Source organism: Triticum urartu, chromosome 4 (assembly GCF_003073215.2).
Source record: "Triticum urartu cultivar G1812 chromosome 4, Tu2.1, whole genome shotgun sequence".
Taxonomy (NCBI): domain Eukaryota; kingdom Viridiplantae; phylum Streptophyta; class Magnoliopsida; order Poales; family Poaceae; genus Triticum; species Triticum urartu.
The window spans coordinates 508,715,413-508,730,341 of record NC_053025.1 but is presented as its reverse complement, the minus strand read 5'-3'; the positions used below and the strand labels follow the sequence as shown (position 1 = coordinate 508,730,341).

General features: G+C 38.2%; 1 long non-coding RNA gene across 1 annotated transcript; it reads left to right on the top strand.

Moving 5' to 3' along the window:
• Positions 1-3,366: 3,366 nt before the first annotated feature.
• On the top strand, positions 3,367-5,728 carry LOC125554013. Its single transcript, XR_007304293.1, has 2 exons — positions 3,367-3,659; positions 3,754-5,728. It is a non-coding gene; the product is annotated as an uncharacterized LOC125554013 (long non-coding RNA).
• The last annotated feature ends 9,201 nt before the right edge of the window (positions 5,729-14,929 follow it).

Here is a 14,929-nt window from a genome sequence, read left to right as displayed (position 1 = left end):
AAAATGTTAATGATGTATTTGAAAATTGTTAATATATATATATATATATAATGCTTTAGATTTAGATAATAAATGTACAATGTCTAAGAAAATATGTAGACATCAAAATATATATTTGAAAATATATTAATCATGTATTCAAAAAATGTTAAATATGTATAGAAATGTTCCTAATGTATACGAAATATTTACAATATGTATGACAAAAGCCCCGAAGAAAACTGGTAAAACCGAAGAAACAAACAAAGAAAAAGGAGAAAGAGAAGAAAGAAAGAAAAACCGAAGAAAACTTAGGGCGGCTCTCTCCTCAAATATGAATGCACATCATGATAGGATCAAGATTGCCTTGCAGGTTATACTAGCTAGCTGAGTTAGCTCTGTGAGCGAACCATGGGTGTTTTAACCACTTTCTAAGGAGTCGTTCAGTTCATCATGTTATTGGGAGAGGTAGCACTTTAGGTACTTTAAATTCTTGAATACTTTGTTCGACAGATATGTTCAATGTCGATGTTTTCTATGTTCGGCATGCTAATATGCAATTACAACACAAGTGTGTGGATTCAGGTGTTGTGGGCGACCAAGCCCCTGACACCCTAACACTGTTGGCTAGGCTGGCGGCGTGTTGGGCAACTCATCTTGCATAAGGTTCTTGTGATTTGTTGGCTTCATCGCAGACGTGGGAGCACCCCATCTCTACTACCCTCGTACGTAGGAGTGATAGACTTGTCCCTTCTCTTCTTGCAGTGGATCATTTGTCGGTGAAAGCTAGAGCATTTGGTCTTAGATTAATTGAGTTTGCTCTTGGTGTTATGGGCGTGCGTAGACTTTTCGTCTAGATGAGAGATTGCATCATGATTGCGTTCGGTTAGGATATCTTCAACACTGTTCATTAAATCAGACACTCTAAACATCTACAGACATGCCTGTCGTGTCCGCGGACAGCGGATAAGGGGGTGACCATCTAACTCTATATCCTAAATGTTCGTCCATGTTTTTCTACCCTATACCTGGAACACTTAAAATAAGTAAGATAAATATCGTCCTTCATCTATTATTATATTGTTCAAATATTTCAATGCAACAATAATTCATATATAAATATTACTCCCTCCGTATCAAAATGTAAGATGTTTTTAACGCCCTATGCAAAATAAAAAAACTTCTTACATTTTGGTACAATACAACCCAAATATGAAGTTATACAATAAAATATTTTAAATTTGAATTCAACTTAGTCGGACATATTCTTTAGTTCTCCCCTCGAATATCTGTAAATACAAAACCAAATCATCCTGGAGCTTCTCATGAGTTGCTCCAAGGCGAACATGTTGATGCATTTGAATAAATTCCTTGATCGTCACCGGATTCTGCCGAGGAAGTTCAATAGGATCACCCATTTGCTCAAATTCCAGACGATGCATGGCGCACTCCGTCACCCTCATTCTCCACAATTATGTTGTGAATGATCACACATATTGTCATCACCTCCGCGAAGTCATTTTGCGCGGTAATGCCTCATACCGGTAGATCTGGCACTGCATGCTAGTTTTGAGATTTGTGTTAACCTATGCCCCACCTACATGTATAGTCCTTGTTTGGTTTCTGAGTTGTTGGTATTCCAATATAGTCAAATTACCATTTGGTCCTACCACGAGCGCCTCCATGCATCTTTCTCTCATTGTCAGTTCCGCTGTATTACACAATAAATCCACTATTTTATTTTCCCATGTCAAAACTAAATCATCCGTATCTTTTAAACTATAATTTAGATTTTGAAACTTTTAATATATTTGAACTCTTGATGCCGCGACCTTTAGAACAAGATCAATTTTGGATAGATTCCAAACATTTTTAAATTTGAACACTTCATATTTCATATGTGAAACAAACTTGTTCCATGTGTTATTTTAAAAATGCACGATTGAAATATATGTGATTTATGTACCGTAGGTATCTTTTCTTATGGACAAAATCACTAGCAAACCACCACTGTAAGCTTGTTGCATCTGTTTTGGACTTCAAAGCCTTTGAATTCACACTAGCCTTTTGAATTGCCTCGACTGTTTCTAGGGGAATGATTTTGTCTCGCCCATGGGCAAGTCTATATCTTGTCTTTGGTAAGACGGAAGCCGAGTTCGCCTACAGGGTCGGTAGTGGGCCGACTCATCGACCATGTGGTTTAGTCATGCTAACGTCACACATGTGTTTTTACTTCTTTCTTACCATTTTATATATTTTGAAAAATACTAAATACATATATTATGAAAAGATAATTTAGTTAATATTTGTAAAGGTGTTCATCGCATATTTTAAAAAATTATGCAGTGTGAAAAATGTTCGCTCAACTTTTTAAAAATGCATATACCATTCAAAAAAATGTATGTGACATTTCAATTATGTTCACATGTTTCAAAAACATGTATGTGACATTTTTGAAAATTTTATACAACGTAAAAAATTGTTTCTGTAATTCATAAAAATGTTTCACACCATTCAAAAAAATGTATATTACAATCCAAAAATGTTCACTCACTTCCAAAAAATATAGGAGACATTTTGGAAAAGCTATACGATATAAAAAAAATGTTAATGCAATTCAAAATTCTCTATCATTAGAAATGCGTTTTACATTTTAGAAAATGTTGACGCATTACAAAAAAGTTTTTGTGATATATAATTTTTTTGTTAATACGGTGTAATTTTTTTCACATATATAATGAAAACATATATAGTTAATTTTTTCTAAAAGTGCCCGTCACACATTTCAAGAATGTGCTTAACTATTTAAAAATGCTTAAGCCACTAAAAGCGTATGTGACATTTCAAAAATGTTCACGCATTTCAATAAAATGTATGTGACATTTTTCAAAATGTTCATGCAATTAAAAAACATGTTTCATCCCATTCAAAGAAATTATTACATTTAAAAAATCACATGTTACAAAATATATTTTTAATATTTTTAATTTTTTTACTACAATACAAAAGAATGTTCACACATTTTTTTTAAATAGTATGGTTCAAAAAATGTTTCAACGTGTATTCGGAAAGTGTTTAACGTAATCAATAAAATGTTAAAACACGTATTTCGTAAAAAAATCATGTATTTTTGAAATATTACATACACATATATGTAAAAAAATCATGTATTTTTGAAATATTACACACACACACACATATATATATATATATATAGATATATAGAAACTCTATTTAAGACCCAGGGTGAGAAATAAGTAATTCTTCACCCTGGTCAGTCGGCCGCGTACTCTCTGGTTCAACCCAGCACAAACCCATGTAAAATTATAGCCAAAAGTTTATCGTGCTGTCGTAATTTTACGTTGACGCTGGATGGTCGTGGGGATTAGGAGCTAGCCCATTTTTCAATTAGAAGATGGGAGCGGTTCCCGTCTGAACACCGACTAGCGGGCGGTGATTGGCGGCGGGCTCGACGGCGAGGTCCTTGGCGGAGAATTCTCATCGGATGATTTCCTCCCCCTGTCCATCTCTCCCACCCCCCGTCGTCCTCTCGTGCGACTGGGAGGCCAACAGCGGCGGCGGGGACGGAGCGTACAATGATTCTGCGCCGGCCACCAATCCCAAAGCACCGAACCAGATTTTCCATGTCCTCGACAGCTGGTTTCGGGCTTCCGGCACAGGTTCTCCACGTTTCTCACAATCCTTCCCTCTCCCTCTCGCTGCTTCCCTTCCATCCCCTGATCACCCTTCTAGATCTGAATGGTTGCCTTGCAGGGATGAAGGTCATGGTCGGTGCCGTACGTCCAGAAGCAATGCCATGGCCGCCTACAATTCCACCCAGGCTGGCTAATTGCAGGCCTGTTTGATTTCTGATCTCTTCCAATCTGACCTGTTCACACCATTTTATACAGCCATATTTTAGCTAGGCTCTGAGTGCACCATCGATTTGTTTATCCTCTATACATACATACTACAAGAAGCACCTCTTTAATTACCAATTTGCTGGTAGAATCATCAATCTGTTATTACTTGACATGAAGTAGCTTTTACAAATGCTATAGGTAATTGCGTGGAAATTGATCTGAGAAATTGTTGTCGAGATAGGATTAAATACTTTAGAATAGCCGCTCTTTAAGATTTCTTGAGCTTTACTCTGGGTGCTCAAGTGAAGCAATTACTTCTCACTGAAGGGTCTGTTCTTTCTTGGACGGGTCATGTTTCTTCCTATTTTCTCTTCTGTTCAGATGTACCTTGGATTTCTAAATCAGAAAGAGTGATGCTCAACAAGATTCAGGACGTGCTAAGACATCAACAATCTATGCCGACAAGCCTCCACTATCTACTGCAGAAATGAAGAACCATGTTGATTGCTTATCCCAAACATGATTTTAGGCGAATAGGACCTGACTAGCTTCTAAATCTACTGAACTTTTCTGATCATGGTGTGAAACTAATTTTTCTTTTGCTCTTCTAAAGGCCATCTCACCTTCGCAATGATTCATATTTTGCCTGAGGAGATGGCTCAGTTGGAAATTATGGTCAGTTTCTTGATTTTTTATGCTAATTCTCTCTCCGTTTGTAAGACGGCTGGTGATGTTCAGAATAATAAGGGAAGTGCCTTGCACCTGAATATCAAATGAAAAGTTGAGCAGCACATTGTGGTCTGTATCCTTGCCATGGTGGCTCGTTGCTGATACAGGCTTTTATATTTGAATGCTCGCTACTCTCGTCTCTCCCACATATATACATCTTTCCACATAGATGCAAATTTGGAGCCGCTTAAATTTGCTTCCCTGTTGTTTTACTTTGCAATCTGCAGAAAAAGAAAAGAATCATAGATTGTTTGGCCATAAAGATCGACATAATTAGCAGTTTGTGTGTGGCCTTAGAAGTCTATATGTTCATTAAATTCTGAATTACTTGTGCTCGCGTACTTAATGAGATGGTTGCTTTGCCTTACGATCAAATTTTCAATTGGTAATGGTGACTACAGTTGACTGTTTAAGCAACTCAAGTCCCATGGTGACTACAAATCATTAGTGGCCGCTGCACTAGTCTCGTATATTCTTCTATTTTTCAATGGAAGCATTCAATTATTATTTTTCTCACAGCAGTTCATATACCTCTCCATCGACCATTCAGGTTTAAAAATATGGATTTTCACTTTTGCAAGGTTGGGTTTTCTTTTCCCAATGCACGGTACATTTGTAGCTGTGTCATATCTATGAAAGCATTGCATACACCTGCTGTACACTAACCTTTCTCAGTTTTGCTTCTCACATTTTACGTTGTGCTTAAGGCGAATGAGGATGATGAATGGATTTTATGGTATGCTAGATTTCTTACATGGGTGGTTGGAAACCTTATATTGGTGATAGTGACCCCCACCCAGGCTGTAAATATCTGCGGAAGCTGCAAATTGGAGTTTGTTTTATTTCAATTGCCATGAGGTGGACGCTGACCCTCCTCCAGCCTGTCAATCTTCGTAGATATTTTTGTTTAACCTGTCCTCAATCCAGAAGTAATCTCGTATAATAGGAAAATGTGATTGTTCATTCAGGTTATTTCTTGTTTCATTTTTGTAGCATAAACCAGATGGTAATTCTTTTTTTTTTTGTGAGTAATCATGTGATTCTAGCTAGGCTCCACCAATTTCATGTATTCCATAGCCATGGATAGTGTAAAGAAGATCCACACCAATTTTTGCTTGAAATTCTTATATATTGTAATAATATGTTGATTTTGTTCACACTAAACTATTTTCCTATGTTGTAGAGCTATCCATTCAAATATGGTTTATTTCTTATTTTCCGTATTTTTTACCATTGTACTACTATATTTGATATCCATTCATTGAGTTCCATTTCATATTGATTTGATGATGTGTATCTGATGAATTATGGGTAGTATCTCTTTCACACCATTGTTCATTGTGAACCAACCTAGTAGTTTCGTGAATTTCAATTGCTTTTCAGGTTTTTACTTACGAGTTACGACATGATTTACCTCAAATTGTTTTCTCCTCTTTTTTTTATCACATGGCGATGAAGTTTAGTAGCAAAACTTCCGGAAGTATTAAAAAAGGGGGAAGTAGTGGCTGCACCCAAGTTCGATGCACCCACACAATGAACAGTAAAATCAAAATCAATATGAAGCGACTTAAGATGCTTGTATGTTTCATTTTTTATGACACTCTCAGGTGCCAGACTAGTTAGACTTAGACAATGTCGTAAATAGTTACAAGACATAGACTAGTTCAATATGATGACACCTACCAATGTACATGGCACAATTTGATAAAAGACACGGTTTAGTGTGCATTGAAACAATAGTTACAGAGTTTTGTCTTTTGTTTTGTTTTTTGTGTACTTTTGATTCATATCTGCAGCATCGTGTTATTGGTTCATGTGATTCTGATGAATTTGGTACATGCAAAATCCCTCTGAGATATCTTTGATTTCGTCATTGTTACCAGTTTAGGATAGTGAAATCCCATTAATTCTAAAGTGTTATCTGTGCTTGTGTCTTGTGTCCTCTACATGTTTGTTCTTATACTTATGAGAACTGCAAGTATTCTATTTTTCAGGTATCTTTGTCAAGTGGCTGATGGCCAATGTACGAGGGATAAAGAGTAGCATCTTTATTTATGGTAGGTACGTGTAATTTTAAATTGTAATTTTTGAACATCTTTTACAAACAACGAGTAGCAAAATTCAGGTTCTGGTGAGAAGAAAAGTGAATCTAAATGCTACAGTACAATGAATAGGATACTATGTTGCTTCTAGCCCATGTATAAGAATGTTTTAGTCACTGGGGTCCTAGAGAGATTGGTGAACAGATGAAGTTGATGGGAGATCTCTGGTCAGCTACAAGTTAAGCTAATTTAAGATCAAGTTCGGCAGTATTGCAGTACTCAGTAGTCAAGTTCAGCAATACTCAATTTTGTAATAGTGACTTTTGAAATTTCATGCTGCTGGTTACTTAGTGCTTAGTGGCATTCAATTGTGCCAAGACGAATTTTATTTGTAATCGTAAGGGTGGAATTTGTTTAATGAGATATTTCCTGAAACCACTACATGGAATCTATTTATGACACCACTTTGTTATTTCGTGGTTACTAAAAATGCCTCGTGTACATAATGAATTAGTGGCCTATGTTTCTTATGTTTACTGCAAATGCCTCGTACAGAATTGAGACAGTGCTAGTGCTCGCCTATGTTAGTTAAATCAACTAGGAGTATCAGATTTCAGTACCACAGCCGCTGTACTCAGTCCAATTGAAATAGTAGTAGATCAGACGTAAAATACCTGGAATAGAGGAATACAACCATATATCTAAACAAATCAGGAACATGGCGGTACTCATTGCTGTAAGATTACAGCAAGATGGGCCAGATTAATTCCTCGACTCAAAACTCATTCCGTAATCTTACGGCAACATCAGTTGATTTTCTATACATGCACGGCGTAAAGTACCGGCATGCAGGAGGTAAGATTACGGCGCTCCTTTTGCTTTACGGAATAGAGACCGGTCCCTTTTTCAAACAGTAATTTTGCCTCACATGTTGTTTCTTACGTTTTGAATAGTAGACGTGGAAGATAGGCTAGGGTGAGGAATAAGAATTCCTCACCCAGGGTGACGAATAGCGTGACCCTATATATATATATAAACACTATTCTGATCACGGGATCAGAATAATATTTTGATCACAACCTAAACTGCCTAAGTAACGCGTCTGAACTTCCCTCTGTACGAACCCGACCTTCGGGCTATCTTCGCAGGCTTCCCCCGCGATTTATTCTAATTAGTCGTGTTCTAATTCTATATGATGTTACTATAATCTAGATACGTTTTTAGCAACTAAATACCAATTTTAAATAAAAATCTCGCTCGTTGGCAGATTTTATTCTCGGGTCGTGATGAAATTGCATTTTTTGTAATTTTACTGCCTGAGTTGTTGGAGCTGAACTTCTCCCAGTGCTAAGTTAAACTTCTGCCAACATTGACCAAATAGGGCTTGCGATATACCGTTGAAAAGCTATGGACATCAGTATCATGACCCAATTTAAATTTTTGACAAAATGTAAGCAGTTTAAGAGCAGTTTTGAAAACTGTTTTTTCTTCACACAAAAAACGTGAATCGTAATTTCGATCATATTTCTAAATTATTTATCGGAATGAGGCAAATAATATGGCGTTGAAAAGCTGCTGCAAAACCGCTCCTTTCACATGTTGATAGTTTTCTCTAATTCCCTACGGTTAAAGAGTAATTTGGGAAATCGTAAAGTTTCGCAAACCAAACAACCGAGTTCGTATTTTCTATGTCATTTCTAAATGGCTAATCCAATTGTGGCAAATGATATGGCGTTGGAAAGCTTATGAAATTGCGCTAATTTTTCATGTTGAAAGCTTTTTCTAATTTTGAACAGTTTAAGAGTAATTTAGAAAACGGTACAAGTTCCACCGAGTTTGTATTTTCGAGCTAATTTTTTAACCGTACGTCCGAATGCAGCAAATAATATGGCGTTGGAAAGCTTGAAAAAATGCGAAACTTTTTGGTGTATATGGTTTCTCCAAATTCTTTACGGTTTTAAGTCAACTTTGAAAATGGCTAAAAATGTATTTTCACCGTAATTTCTACAAACTTTATCAGAATGGGGCTAATAATATACAATTGAAAAGCTACAGAAAATGCGAAACTTTTTCATGTTGATGGTTTTCTCTGATTTCTAGCCGTTTTCAAGTAATTTCGAAAATGACAAGATCATTCATTCTGCCTTTATCATGAAACAGATTCTCTGAAAACGCATCACGTGTAGAACTTGAACTTCTCAGTATTTCTACTTGAACTTCATTCTGTTTTTTCACATGCTTTTTGTCCTCGTAGCTCTCCATCCACTCACCGAATTGAGCAAGTGATTTACCGATGGAAAGCTGTTGTAAACACGCAACTTTCCCGTGTTGATCTTTTTTCATACTCGCGACGATTTCAAAAGTTTTTCATGTGAAATTCATTCATTGTAGTAGTTAAACTTCTTGCTGTTTTCACGTTGAACTTTTGTGACGTATTTTTGTTTATAACTTTCTCATCTATTCGTCAGTGTTACACAAATGATATTCCTTTTGTAGAAACCTCTCTCACAATATTTTTTTAACTTTGTTCGACCGAGGACTTGAACTTACACAAATGATATTCCTGTTGTTTTGAAGTAAATTAGAAAATGTCGAGATCATGATTTCTGCCTTCATCGCGAACGTAAATGCACTGCGTGAAGTAGTTGAACTTCTCGGGCATGTCTATTTGAAATTCACTCTTTTTTTGACGTGATGCTTTTTGCCCGTAACTCCCAAACCACTTGCCAAAATTGAGCAAGTGATATACCGATGGAAAACTGTTGAAAACACACAACTTTTTATTTTTCTGTTGATCAGTTTTTCATAGTCACGACGGTTCAATTTTTTTCTGAATGCATGAAAATGTGTTTTCAACGGTATACATAAAACTTTTAACCATTCATCGGAATATAGCATACAATATATCGTTGGAAAGCTTATGAATAGGAGCATCTTTTTTATGTAGACAGACGTTACATTTTTTTGTCGTTCGAGAGCAGTTTTAAAAATGGCAAAAACAACGTTGTTTTTTGCCTATTTTTTACATGTAATTGAAGGTCGGACGTCTCGCACTAGAGATCTTGAACTTCACCGGGAGGAGCACGTGAACTTCTTGCAACAAACCTTTTAAGCTTTTTGTTTTCTATTCTTATATTCCTATCGAAAATGCATTTTCGTGTAGTAGTTGAACTTCTGTCATGTATTTTTGTTCAACCTCTCTCACAAGAATTTTACAAACTTTCTCGGGACGAGCACTTGAACTTCTAGCAAAAAATAATTGGATTTTGTTCTTTTTCTCATACGTAACGCACACCATGTAGAACATGAGCTTCTAGCTATTATCATTTTGAACTTCTCTCTATTTCGCTTTAGTAACGGAATATGTCTGAGTTTCTTATAGACATTGGACCTATCTAACTTTTCTATTTGAACTTCTTTGTGTATTTTTTAGAAATGTGAAAATTGAAGTTTTCTTAGAAACATCGAACTTCTTCGTTATTTTCAATTAACCTTCTTGGTTTTAGTAATGGGAAAAAATCTGAGTTTTTAAACAAATATCAAACTGCTATGCTTTTTCCAATTGAACTTCTTTGTTATTTTGAATTGAACTTCTTTAACCGGAATAATCATCGAACTTCTCCATCTTTTTAGTATGGACTTCCTGGTTTTATTTCTTAAATCTTTTTTTATGAAATTTTGAAGTGCTCTATTATTAAAAGTGCTTGTTATTTAATTTTTGAACTTCTTGTTTCCATTCTTTAATAACGAGGAAAATCTAAGTTTTCTATAATCATCGAACTTCTCCATCTTTTTAGTATGGACTTCCTAGTTTTATTTCTTAAATCTTTTTTATGAAATTTTGAAGGGCTCTATTATTAAAAGTTAAACTTCTTGTTATTTAATTTTTGAACTTTTTATTTCCATTCTTTAATAACGAGGAAAATCTGAGTTATCTATAATCATTGAATTTCTCCATCTTTTTAATATGGACTTCCTGGTTTTATTTTTTTTTCTGTTTTTCGCTCATACATAATATTTATTGGAAGAATGGAATCAGAGTGTGCACTTTAGAAAGAACTTGCACTCTATATGAACTTGTGTTCTTGTTCTATCCAAACTTCCGAATTTTTTCCTTTTGAACTTGTATTGGTGTTCCTGACCAAACCTTATAGTATTTTTTTTGTTTTTTTATGAGACAGACAAGATGGGAGGGGGGGGGCGTGTGTGGAATTGGTGTCGGTGGCCGCCGGTGGGAGGTGGCTGCGGCGACGCTTGCTGGCTGGGGAGGAGGATTGTATTTGATGCAGCGGCGCTTCCAAAATGTACGCCGCTCTTTACAGTAGAGTATAGAAAAAATGTTTTTAAAAAACACATCAGACTAATCTTTTTTTAATCTAAACTTCTTTGTTTTATCTTTTTTAGAAAATGTGATTGATATTCTATAAACATTAAATTGCTCCATTATTTTAATTTGTACTTCTTGATTTGATATTTATGAACTTCTTACAATTTTTAGTGCAATAAAATTTTCAGTATTTTTACTATGCGAACATCTGGTGTATCCCAAGAAATTACATGTTTTTTGTTTTCTTCTAAAAAATTGTCTAAGAGCTTTTTGTTTAGCTTGTTGCATTAGAACTCCCAGAAGCTTCAACAACAAACTAACCAATATGGCTAAACGCACACTAGTCGTAGTCATAAACATGACTTTTTTTATTTGTGAATTTACATGTGTTTTCTCGCACATGAATATCTCATACACGAAACTTTTTTGTTACATATTTTTGAACTCTTACATTTCTTATTTTTGAACCTCCTCCTTTTTATACACAAAGCATGGATTTTTTTAACCCATTTCCACGAAGACACACACAAAACACACACACACACACACACACACACACACACATAAACATAGCATGCACAAACGCCACCACAACATCTCCATTGTTCTTTTTGACGCCCAGTGCTGATTTGAATCCCGTACTGTAGTTGTACTTCTTTATCCAGGAGATATGAGGAGCAAGCATGGAATGATCTAGTGGGATGAACCTAGGAGATGCCTACAACTACAGACCTTCTGGAACACTTTCTATTGACCTTCAGGGACAATTTCTATTGACCTTCAGCCATTTTTTTCATGCCAACAAGTGAGCAAACTGGACAACAACATATAATGCTCCTTTTTTTAGAGTTGAACTGAAGAATCTGGCGAAGCTGGCCTGCAACAATGGCCAATTTTTTCAGAGGATAAACACAAACAAATGTGTATAAAACCAGAGCAATCTAATGTCAATATTTTTTATATGTTCAATAAAACCAGAGAAAACATCCATAGTCCAAAGAACAAAATGGCCACAGTATATATATACAAAAAAAATCTTTTTTCTACCACACACGCACCTTTGTTCTCATACATCTCCCGAAAAAATCAAAGCCATCACCATTTGAAAGCTAGTCATGCAATAGGAAAAAGATGAGCACTTCTTGCAAAAGCGAATGACTAAAAGTTGGCGAACAACTAGGACTATTTTAGTGAAGCGCTTGTAGGATTAACCCGTAGCTCCTTCATGTTGACCAATTCCACCAGAAAACGCCATGTATGGATTTGAACACTACAAACCACTATACTAATCTCTCCTTGCGTTGGCTACAATTGACTTGGCTTGCGTAGGGGTGTTGTGCCAGCATCGACAGCTCACCACCTTGGCTCCTTGCCATCAGGTGGTGGAGGTTGGCAGTCTGGTGGCCGATGCAGCCAAACACCGCCAGACCGTGCCAAGAGTTCAGTTAGTTTTTTGAACTTTTCTCAACAGAACAAGCCAAGAGCAGGCCAGGCGACCTACGACCGCTCGCTGCTGTCACAGCGGGGTATGAACTGCAGACCTTCTGAAAGTAATCTAATCATGTTCTATAGATTCAAGCATTTTAAACTCAAAAGATGCCTACAATTCTCAGTTTGTGCCTAACCTAGGAGTCGGAGAGATCACCACATTCCCTTAAGCTGAACTTCAAAGAGAACATAGTTGTGTTGATAGAGATGCACATTCTGCTACCTGTAGCAACGAGAGATAGAGGGAAACTACAAAAATTGGCTAAGTGGAGATGACTAGTAGGTACCGCGGTCTGTAGGAGCAACTACAAACAGGAGCAGGTGGCCACATCCGCCCCTCGTAAGAACTTGACCGGCCGCAGAGGTGCCTGGAGCGCACGGGGAGGATGTTGGCCTTGGAGCAGTCCAGGTTACGATGCAGCGGCAGGATGCCTCGGCATTCGTCCTCAAAAGGTCTTCTCCCACCACGCCTGAGCAGCATTGCAAGTGACTCTGTCGGAAGGAGCAGCAACCGTCGCGGCAGGAGCATGCAGGGAAGCAGAACCGACCGCGGTGGTAGGGCGGCGCGCGACGACGGTAATGGAGTTGGCCGGAGGTTGGGGCGGGTGGCCGGAGGAAGGGCGGGGCGCGCTGCGTCCTGCCAGAGAGGAACGCGAGGGGGGCGGAGGCGGTCGCCGGAAGGGAATGCGGTCGGGAGGTGGTCGATCCCGTCGCTATTGAGGACGTTTCAGCGGTCGATCCCGTCGACGGGGGCGGCGGCGAGGGGGTCACCGGCGGCGGGGTACCGGCCAGTGCGGGAGTGGTGGGGCGTCCGCGGTAGGGCGCGGCACCGGCAGCGGGGAGGTTCGGGGCGAGCGTGGAGATCGGGGAGAGGTGGTGCGGTTCCTCGTCATGGGCTCGTGGGCTCGTGGCCTTTTTTTCTAGACGACCCTGGTGGGAGCAGTTCGGAGAGTTCAGGAACGTGTAGGTCGCTCACTTATAGGGCCAGCCATGATCCGAATATATAGCTATTCTAACCCCAGGATTAAATAGTGCTACTATATATATATGTACAAAGTAGATAATAAATGTCAAGTATATATATAAATGCTTTATATGTAGATAATAAATTTACAATGTCTACAAAAATATGTAGACATCAAACATATACTTGAAAAAATATTAATCATAAAGGCCAGCCCGGTGCACATAGATTCTACTTGTGCAGGGTTAGCAGAATGGTCCAACCATTTATATTTGGAAATATATTAAAAAAATATTAATCATGTATTTAGAAAATGTTAAATGTGTATGAAAAAAATTCGAAGAAAATCGATGGAAATTGAAGAAACAAACAAAGAGAAAGGAGAAAGAGAAAAAAAAACCTGAAGAAACCAGAGAACGGCTCTCATCAAAATATGAACGTACATCGTGATACGATCAAGATTGTCTTGCGGGTTATACTAGCTAGCTGAGTTAGCTCTGTGAGTGAACCATGGGTGATGTAACCACTTTCTAAGGAGTGGTTCAGTTTATCATGTTATTGGGTGAGCTAGCACTTTAGGTACTTCAAATCCCTGAATACTTTGTTTGACAAATATGCTGGGTGTTGATGTTTTCTATGCCTGCATGCTAATATGCTATTACAACACATCCTGACATTGTGGGCGACCGAGCCCTAACATCCTGACATTGTTAGCTGGGTTGGCGACATGATGGGCAACTCATCCTGCACGAGGTTCTTATGATTTGTTGGTTTCATCACCGGCTTGGGAGCACCTCATGTCTACTACCCTCGTAGGAGTGATAGACTTGTCCTTTCTCTTCTTGTAGTCTTAGATTGGTTGGCTGACGTGTCATCACCTCCCGCAAAGTCTTTGGATCCTATATTTTTTTAGGTCACACAACTACAAAATGGGAGTAGAGCACTCCTTGCTCCTCCCTTAATCTAGCTTTATACTAGTATTATACTGCAATCTATCGAGCACATCCTGGTATCGAGCGAATCACCTACGGCGCTAACTCTCCATACCTCCAACCTCCGGGTGGGTTTTCTGTGTGGGCCTGGGGTGTGGGAGTCTGGTGTAACGCCCTCGATGCGGCTATATCTCCCACGTGTCGAAGCACGACTTAGAGGCATAACCGCATTGAAAGCAATGTCGCAAGTGAGGTAATCTTCACACAACCCATGTAATACATAAGGGACAGAGATACATAGTTGGCTTACAATCGCCACTTCACACAATACATGAATAAAGCATTACATCATTCAAATACAATCAAGGTCCGGCTACGGAACCAAAATGAAAGAAGACTACCCCAAATGCTACACAGATCCCCTATCGTCCCGACTGGGCTCCACTACTGATCAACTAGAATGAAACAACACAAATGACAAGATCTTCATCGAGCTCCTCCTTGAGCTTGTTTGCGTCACCTGCTCGGTAACATCAGCACCTGAAAACTGGTTTTGGAAGTATCTGTGAGTCACCAGGGCTCAACAATCTCACACCCTCGCGATC